Genomic DNA, 9,051 nt, shown 5'->3' on the forward strand with positions numbered 1-9,051 from the left:
GGTGTGAATTATGCTTATGTAGATTAAAAAGATTATTTCCCAATCCCCTTGAGTGTTTTTCTTTTGTTCTTACAAAGAAAAATTTACAAAAGTACCGTTTTTGAAGTATAGGTTAATAGAGGGTTAGGATATCTTACTCCACTACCCTTAGCAAATAACTGCTGAAGGTGGTTATGTAATTACTGAATGATTTAGCACTGTTACAAATAAAGACGAAAAATCTGGCAACCAGGCTTTCATGACACATGGTATTAATGAAATACCATGGCCAGAAATTTTTGACAGTACAGTTGAGACAAAAATAGAGCATATACAACTTGGGGTTGTATTTAAATTTTTTCAAATTATCTTTCATAATTTAGGAACTTGGGTTTATTTGAAGACATGAAATCTTAATTATTAAAGGGAAAGGTTGATACTTGATTTGACTTGAGATAATGATTAATATACCTTTGTTAATGTTTTCTTCTTGAGGCTATTTTTCCCTAAACGATATCTTAATATGTTACATGCAATTGAGCTATTATTCAAAGCAAGTGGATTAGTCACCCAAGAGTTAGTTACAGAGTACTGACACTGTGTGCGTGTGTGCGTGTGCGTGTGTGTGTGTGTGAGAGAGAGAAAGAGAGAGAGAGAGAGAGAGAGATAGGGAGGGGTAGCTTATATAGTCTGGTTACATTAGTGACCATTCTATTTCCTTTCTTATTCGTATGAACATCTGATTTGTTACCCAAATAAAAATCTAAATGATATTTTTATCTTAGACTCATACATAAAGGAACACAGTTATAATTAAGTAGAATATGTTTTACTTTATCTGTCAAAAAATTTTATTGAGTTTATTTGTTTCTCTGGAAATACACTTTGTCTTTCGCAGCATTCAAAAAATTACTGTAGCAAAGCAGTCAAAACTATTATGCACTTGGTAACTAACAGTTAAACTCAACATGGGAGATAGTACTATTTTTCTTACTTAGCACATTTGCTAGTATAGAGATAGTAAGTTACTAAGAGTTGAGCTTTTATTTTTTTTAACTTCTTGAAAATAATTTTAGATTTATAGAAGAATTGCAAAAAAAGTATTTATATAAGTTTTTATACCCTATATTAAGCTTCCCCTTATATTAAAATCTTACGTGACCATAGAACTTGTACAAAACTAAGAATTAGCCTTGGTACAATGCTATTACTTAAAGTAGAACATTAATTTTGACCGTCTTTTATTTAGTGGAACACTTGAAAGGGTACTTCTTAAAACCTATCCTAGTTTGTTTTGTGATCATTTTAGCCAGTAATTTATAAACCATTGTAAATATAAGTTGAAATCCTCTTACCATAGAGAAATGTTTATATAGGTCAGCTATGTAATTTCTTGTTGTACCCGTATACTGGCAAAGACTAATGATCAGTTTTATTATAATTTTATCCTAGAGTTTTTTGTTTTTTTTTCCTGGAGATTTTAATTCTTATATAACTTGGTTTTTTAGACAATTCTTTAACCATCTAAGGGTGAAGAGAATCTTAAAGAGTTCTTTCAAATATTTTAAGATGACTTTGGGTTATTGCTCTCACCCATTGCTTTTTAAAAAAGAAGTCAGCCATTCCACAACCCAAAAAGGCATACATGCATACACCCACAGTAAATTTTTAAAAGCTCATTAAGGAGTGCTGGTATCCGTTTAGGGCATTTGGGTATGTACTCTAACTTTCTTTTTAACGGCCATGTATTTTTAAGTTGTCTACATAAACAGAGTTTGGTTCATTTCATAGCAAGTTATTTTGATCTGGCATTTATATTTGGTATTTTTATTCTTTGCCTTTATCATAGTTCTATGGCGTCAGTTCTGAAATGCAAGCTAAGTCTAGTCTGTTTCTAGGTTTTGTTAATAGGGTTTCCCTCCATTTATTTTCATTGTTGGGTAGATAGGAAGTTGAATTTTTTTTTTTTTTTAACCTGTTTCCTTACTGCTTAAGTATTTTACAACTTACGGAGTTGTTGCATGATTTGCCTTTTTTAATGTAGGTATAGATGCCTGGGGCTCTATGTAGGTGGTATTATCTCTAAAGTACTGAGCTTGCTGTGTTTTTCTTCTGCATAGTTATTTTTCTTTAATTTTTTTTTAATGTTTATTTTTGAAAGAGATACAGAGTGCGAGTGGGGGAGGGGTAGAGAGAGAGAGGGAGACACAGAATCCGAAGCAGGCTCCAGGCTCCGAGTTGACAGCACAGAGCCCGACGAGGGGCTCCAACTCAGGAACCCTGAGATCATGTCCTGAGCCAAAGTCAGACGCTTAACCGACTGAGCCACCCAGTTGCCTTGTTATTTTTGGTTTTTAAGTTTTTACGTAGTTCTCAGTTGTGAAGAATTCTTTCAAGAACAGTTTCTCTAAAGAGCATATTTTAATTAAATGCTAATTAATGACTTTTCTTAGTTTTTCAATTTAGTAGACCACTTTTAATGTCCATTAAAGTGAAATAAAACTTCCACCCTTAAACATGTTTGTTAATTAGAAATTGTGTCAAAATAATTTGATTTCCACTTCTTCTTGACAAAACAGATATACTGTCCAAATGATTGAATTGTTAAATTATCTTTAAGACTTTCTTAATTGAAGTAAGATGACTATGAAGCCTGGAAGACGGGAACATCCCTGAACCTGTAGTACTTTCCTGTCGTCCCCCAAAAATGAGACTAGATGAGTGTAGTAGTATTAATGTTTTTAAAACACTGTGATCCTTTCCATCAGTTTGCAGTCCATATTTATTCATATTTTGTGTGATTAATTTGTTAATATCTGTAGCCTCTTATAGACTGAATATAACCTTGAGTATGTTTTGACCAACCATTATGTCTCCATTCCATTTTCTAGTACAGTGCTTGGCATATTGATTGGCTTTTGTAAGTATCAAGAAGCAATGCAGCATTTGTTATGGGCCAGTCACTTAATCCTAATGATAACTCTGTGAGGTAGGTTCTGTTATTATATTGCAGAGGAGGAAAGTGATTTATTGCAGAGGTGAAATAACTTGCCCTAAGTCAAAACTAGTGAGTTAGGGAGAGTAGAGATTTCAAGCTCAAGCAGCCTGGCTTTGTGTTCTGTGCTTGTCTTTTAACTATTCTGTGGGGCTTATGTGTGTCAGTTGTATTAATAGTTTCCATGAAACATTGGCACATAGCATGGAAAATTGGTAACACTGTGTTTGGTCACCAGAAACAGATGTTTAGCTACGTATGTTGTGTTAGAAGATAAGTTTATGAAATAAAACATGTAGTCCTTATGTCTGAGTGGTTTTAGTTTTAATAATAGCTGGATTAAAAACTTCTCATTTGTGATTTGACCACTGTTAGGTCTCTAGTTTCTCTCAGCAGCCTCCAAAGAATTTTCATAATCCTGTTTCAAAACAAGTTTCCATTGTTATTTTGAAAATGATATGTATCTTGTATGGAGCTTATAGATAGGAATGCATATCTGCGTGTTAGATAAAATGTGTAATGAAACAGCATCAAATTTGTCTTTTGTTTCCCCATTAGTATGAGACTTGCTTAAAGCAATTCTATAATTTAAAGTGTCTGTGACATAAGATACCTGTATAGGACAGACAGATAAGATTGTAAAGATAGGACAGATAGCAAGGGATCATTTGAAATTTTGACTTTCATCTTCTAGGCTAGGCCAGTGGCTATCAAAGTATCATTTCTAGACCCAGAGGATCACTGTATCTCGGAATCTGTTAGAAATCCAAATTCTTGGTCCTCACCCTCAGACCTACAAAATCAGAAACCTACTAAATGCGAAACTAGTTCCAGAAACTAGTACAAACCATAAAGTTTGTACTAGTAGCGTGGAAGTGTGATCAGGCTTGCCTTTTTTCCCTCTTACCAACTTACAATTTTTTAAAATTATTTTTTGTTTTAGAATAGTTTTGGATTTAGAGAAAAATTGTGAAACTAGTACAGAGAGTTCCTATGTATTCCACACCCAGTTTTCCCTATAATTAACATCTTACATTAGTATGATAATATTGGTTAGAATTAAGAACCCATATTGATACGTTCTTATTAACTAAAGTCCATACTTTATTCAGATTTCCTTAATTTTTACCTAATGTCTTTCTCTGTTCCAGGATCCCATCTAGGATACCACATTACATTTAGTCGTCATGTCTTCTTGGGCTTCTCTTGGTTTTGACAGTTTCTCAGTCTTCCTTCAAAACCCTGACAGTTTTGAGGAGAACCTAGTGGTCATGTATTTTGTAGAATAGCCCTCACTTGGGATCTGTCTGGTGATTTTCTTAGGGAACTGAATGTGTACTGAGAAGGGAAACCACAGACGTAAAGTGTCATTCTCATTGGTGATATCAAGGGTACATACTGTCAACATGTCTTAACATTTTGTTTATCTGGCTAAGGTTTTGTGGTTTTTTAACTGTAAAATTACTATTAATTCCTTTCTGTCCTTCAGAAGGATGTTACCACATCCAGTCCACACTTAAAGAAGAGTGGGGGGTTATATTCCACCTTTTGAGGGTGGAGTGTCTATATAAATTATTTAGAATTTTTGTGCATAGGAAATTTGTCTCTTCCTAATTTATTTCATCTTTTATTTATTGCATTATGGACTCTGTTTCATATTTTAAGTTATAATCTAGTATCACATTGTTTTGTTTCTCAGATTGTTCCAGTTTTGCTTATCATGACCTTTTACTTGGCTCCTGTGGGTTTTTGGGGTTTTTTTGTTGTTGTTGTTGTTTATCCTATTACTGTCCTTCCATTGTGGGGTTTTCTATTGTTTTGTTTTGTTTTGCACTTTCTTACCTTCAGGCACTTCAGAATGCTCCAGTCAGCCATTTCTCCAAGGATCCCTGGTTTATTGAAGAATGGTATTAGGTGTCCACTCATTGCCACTAAGCTGTCTTTGCTTCTAGGCACACTCAGCTGATAGCAAGGAAACGTAGGTGTGTATGCCAACCTGTGTCTATACACATATCTATAAATATTTCTACAAGTAACCATTTGTATCTATATTAACCTAAATGTGAGTTCATACTCCTATCTCCAGCACTAATCCATTACTACATAATTATTTTAGCTTCCTCCTCTTGCTTATTTGTAACTTGCTCTGACAACTTCAACCATCTGCTATCCATTTACTCTAATTGTTCAATTCAGGTACGCATGTATAGCAGTTTCAGAATTATTAACCTAGTTTCACATGGAGAACAAAGTCATCAGCTAGAGCATGGTGCTTATGTTTGTTTGGTTTTGTTTTTCCTTTAGTCTTCTTGTACAGACTCAGAATTAGTTGATTGCCTTTTGCCTTCACTTAAGTTGTTCCATGTATTTAGTAATAAGGCTTGGATTTTACTTAGAAATATCAGTTTGGTAAGAAGGTGTAATTGGAAATGGTTGAAGGGAAAGACCAGATAGGATAAAGGCATGAAATATGGAACAAAAGCAGCAGGAAAGGAGGGGTAAGTTAAGGGACTTAGGATCTTGAACTGAAATTTATTAGGGACTAGAGAGTGAAACTTCTGCATAATTCCTAACTGTGAACAAGACAGGGAATATAGAAAAAGGTTGTGATTTTCACAGAAGACTGCTGAGTCCAAGGAATGTTGATGACATCCCGGTAAAACAGTCCAGGCTGTTGGTAAGTTCTGAAGCTTAAGGTTGGTGAGGTCTTGTCTGGCTCTTAGGATTTGAAAGTCGTAAGTAAATAGTAACGTGAATATTCCATTTGGCTAACTTTGAGGATGCAAAATGGATAGCATTTTGAACTTTTGTTAGGGTACCTTACTTTTCATTCAAAAAGCAGTGACCGACCCTGCCCGTGAGTATGATGAAGTAGGAGTACACAGGTACTGAGATAATGAAGTCCGGTAAAGAATCACTCACTCTTACACCCTGAGTATGCAGTGTATGCCACCTAAGTTACTTGTGATGCGTCTTGTGTATGAAAAAGTGTTTTGCCAGAAGAACAGGGAAGGAAGGCTGGGTTGACAGAAACCACATAAGTTAACTACAGACTCTTTCTTTAAACAACTTAATCAGGCATGATATATTCTTAAGGTGGAAGAAAATGTGAAGATTGTGTGTGTCAATAAATAAAATCCACAAGTTTTAAATGTTTGACACATTGGGCTTATTAGAATTAATGGGTTTCTTACAATTTTAATGGAAGCTGGATTCTAGTAACAGACTGATCCCAGAAAAATTTAAGGGAGCAGAAAGCTAATAACAGGATAATGAAAATTAGAATTGGAATGTATTCAGGTGGAATTCTAGATCAGTTTTTCAGGCAGGTAATTTCAAGCCATCAGGAAAAGTAAGTGTCTAATAACAGGACTTTATCATTCAATTGATTAGAAGACCACAAATTTTGTGATTGAAGCTTAGGAATTTAGCCTGTAGACCTAACAATAGCGGAGTTTTTGTTCAATAGCTTGGCAGCTAGTGTGCCAAGCACTTTGCTAAGTGTTTTTAGTAGCTTTTCACTTAAAGTTAGAACACCTTCATATGAATATATATACTATTATCCCTATTTTACTAATGGAGAAACGGAGGCAAAGGAAAACTGCATACTTTGCCTCAGGTCACATAAGTAGCAAATGGTGAAATTAGATTTTAAAATCAGGGACTTTGACTCCTAAGTCCTTAAACTCTAAGTCACCGTGCAAAACCTAAATTTAGAACACCATTTATTAGTCTTTTCTTGTTTAATATCAAACGACCAAAGTATCATAAAAAGATAATGAGCTTTCACTTTTCACAGTAATCGGTGGAGCCATTGACTTATCTGAGAAGGACCTCTAAAGGGCCAATGGGTAATTGACAAGAATTAGGGATGGAGTCTGCAGGACTGAATGAAAGTAATAGGCTCATGGCAATGAATTTGTCTTGTAAAGGCTTGTGCATGTAAGTAAACTTGGCCTTATTGTCATCTGGACTTTGGGACAATTTTCTGCATCTCTGTATACTTAAATGTAGGTATGATTGAAAGGCCATGTACTTAGGCAAAACACATCATTGTAATGGAGTGAAAGAAGCAATGCATTAAGATTATTAGTGTGTTAGGCAAATGAATTCATTCTTTCAGTTATGTGAAACTGGATAGGTTCTCATTTGTGAAAAGTCAGGGAAGATGTCCCATCAAATTACAAGAGGACATTTATTTTAAAGACTTAAAAAAAAAATAAAGGTTTATTTATTTTGAGAGAGAGTGCACAAGTGAGGTAGGGACAGAGAGAGAGAAAATCCCAAGCAGGCTCTGCACGGTCAGAGCAGAGCCCAACTTGGGGCTTGATGTCATTAACCGTGAGATCATGATCTGAGCTGAAATCAAGAAGAGTCAGATGCTTAACCAACTGAGCTACCCTGAGTGTGACTACTTCAGATTCCTCATGCAAGTGATACAATATATGTGTTTATGTGACCACCTTATTTCATTTAGCATAATATCCTAACATCAGGTTCAGAATATTAGACTATCAGAGTATCTGGTTCATTCGTGTGGTTGCAAATGTCAGGATTTCCTTCAAGACTAATATTCCATTATATGGAATACCACATTTTTAAAAAACATTTTGAGAGAGAGAGTGTGCACGCATATGTGTGCATAAGCAGGGAAGGGGCAGAAAGAAGGCAAGAGACAGAATCCCAAGCAGGCTCTACACTGTCAGCGCAGAGCCCAACACAGGGCTGAAACTCTTGAACCATGAGATCATGACCTGAGCCAAAGTCAGGAGTTGGATGCTTATCCAACTGAGCCACCCAGGCACCAGTATATTTGAAACTCTTTAAGTGCTTAAGGAGGTGCCATGCTAGGTGCTAAGGACTCTTAACACCATCCCTCTGCTAGGATGACTTTTTAAAAAAATATATTTAACATATAATGTGTAAATTTAAGGTATACAATGTATATGTTGTAATATGATTTTGCGCCTGTAGCAATAATTAGCACCTCTATCACATTGCATATTACATAATTATAATTATTTCGGTAGTTGAAATAATTAAGGTCTAGTCTCTTATTAAGTTTGGTTATAATACAATTTATTGTTTTTATTGTACTATACATTATATCTCTAAGGCTTAACTACTCCTTGGCTTAAAGTAACTGCTCCTTGTAAATTTGTACCCTTAACATCTGTTCTTGACCCCACAACTTTCATCCCTTGGTAACCACCATTTTATTGTGTTTCTACAACTTTGGCCTTTTTAAATTCCACATACAAGTGATATCATACAGCATTTATCTTTCTCTCACTTCTGTCACTTAGCATAACGTGCTCAAACTCCATCCATGTTGTCACAAATGGCAGGATGTCTTTGTCATGGGTGAATTATTACTCCAGTGTGTATATACACACCACATTTTATCCATTCATCTGTTGATGGACACAGGTTCTTTCCATATCTTGGCTATTACAAATAATGCTGCAGTGAATGTAGGGGTGCATATATCATTTTGAGTTAGTGTTTTCATTTTCTTTGGATAAATACCCAGAAGGAGAATTACTAGGTCCTATGATAGTTCTTTTTTTAAAAATTTTAAGGAGACTCCACACTATTATCCATAGAGGCTGTACCAGTTTATATTCCTAACAATAGTGCACAAGGGTTCCCTCTTTTCCACATCCTTGCTACACTTTTATCTTTTTGATGGTAGCCATTTGAATAGGTATGAGATCTCTCATGTTGGTTTTATTTTGTATTTTCCTGATGATTAGTGAAGTTGAGCATCTTTTTATGTGTCTTTGGCTACGTAGATATCTAGTAAATGTCTGTTTAGTTCTGCCATTTTTTGGATTTGGGTTTTTTGTTTCCAAGTTGTAGGGAGTTCTTTATATTTTTTGGATATTAACTCCATGAGCTAGATGATTAGCAAAAATTTTCTCCCATTCTGTAACTTGATTTTTCTTTTTTTTCTTTTTTTTCCTATGTGTAAACTTAACTTTGGTGTAGTCCCATTTGTTGAGTTTTCCTTTTGTTTGTGCTTTTGGGGTCATATCCTAAACATTATGAAGACCAGTGTTAAAGAGCTTCGTCCC

This window comes from Panthera leo, chromosome D1 (genome assembly GCF_018350215.1).
Source record: "Panthera leo isolate Ple1 chromosome D1, P.leo_Ple1_pat1.1, whole genome shotgun sequence".
NCBI lineage: Eukaryota > Metazoa > Chordata > Mammalia > Carnivora > Felidae > Panthera > Panthera leo.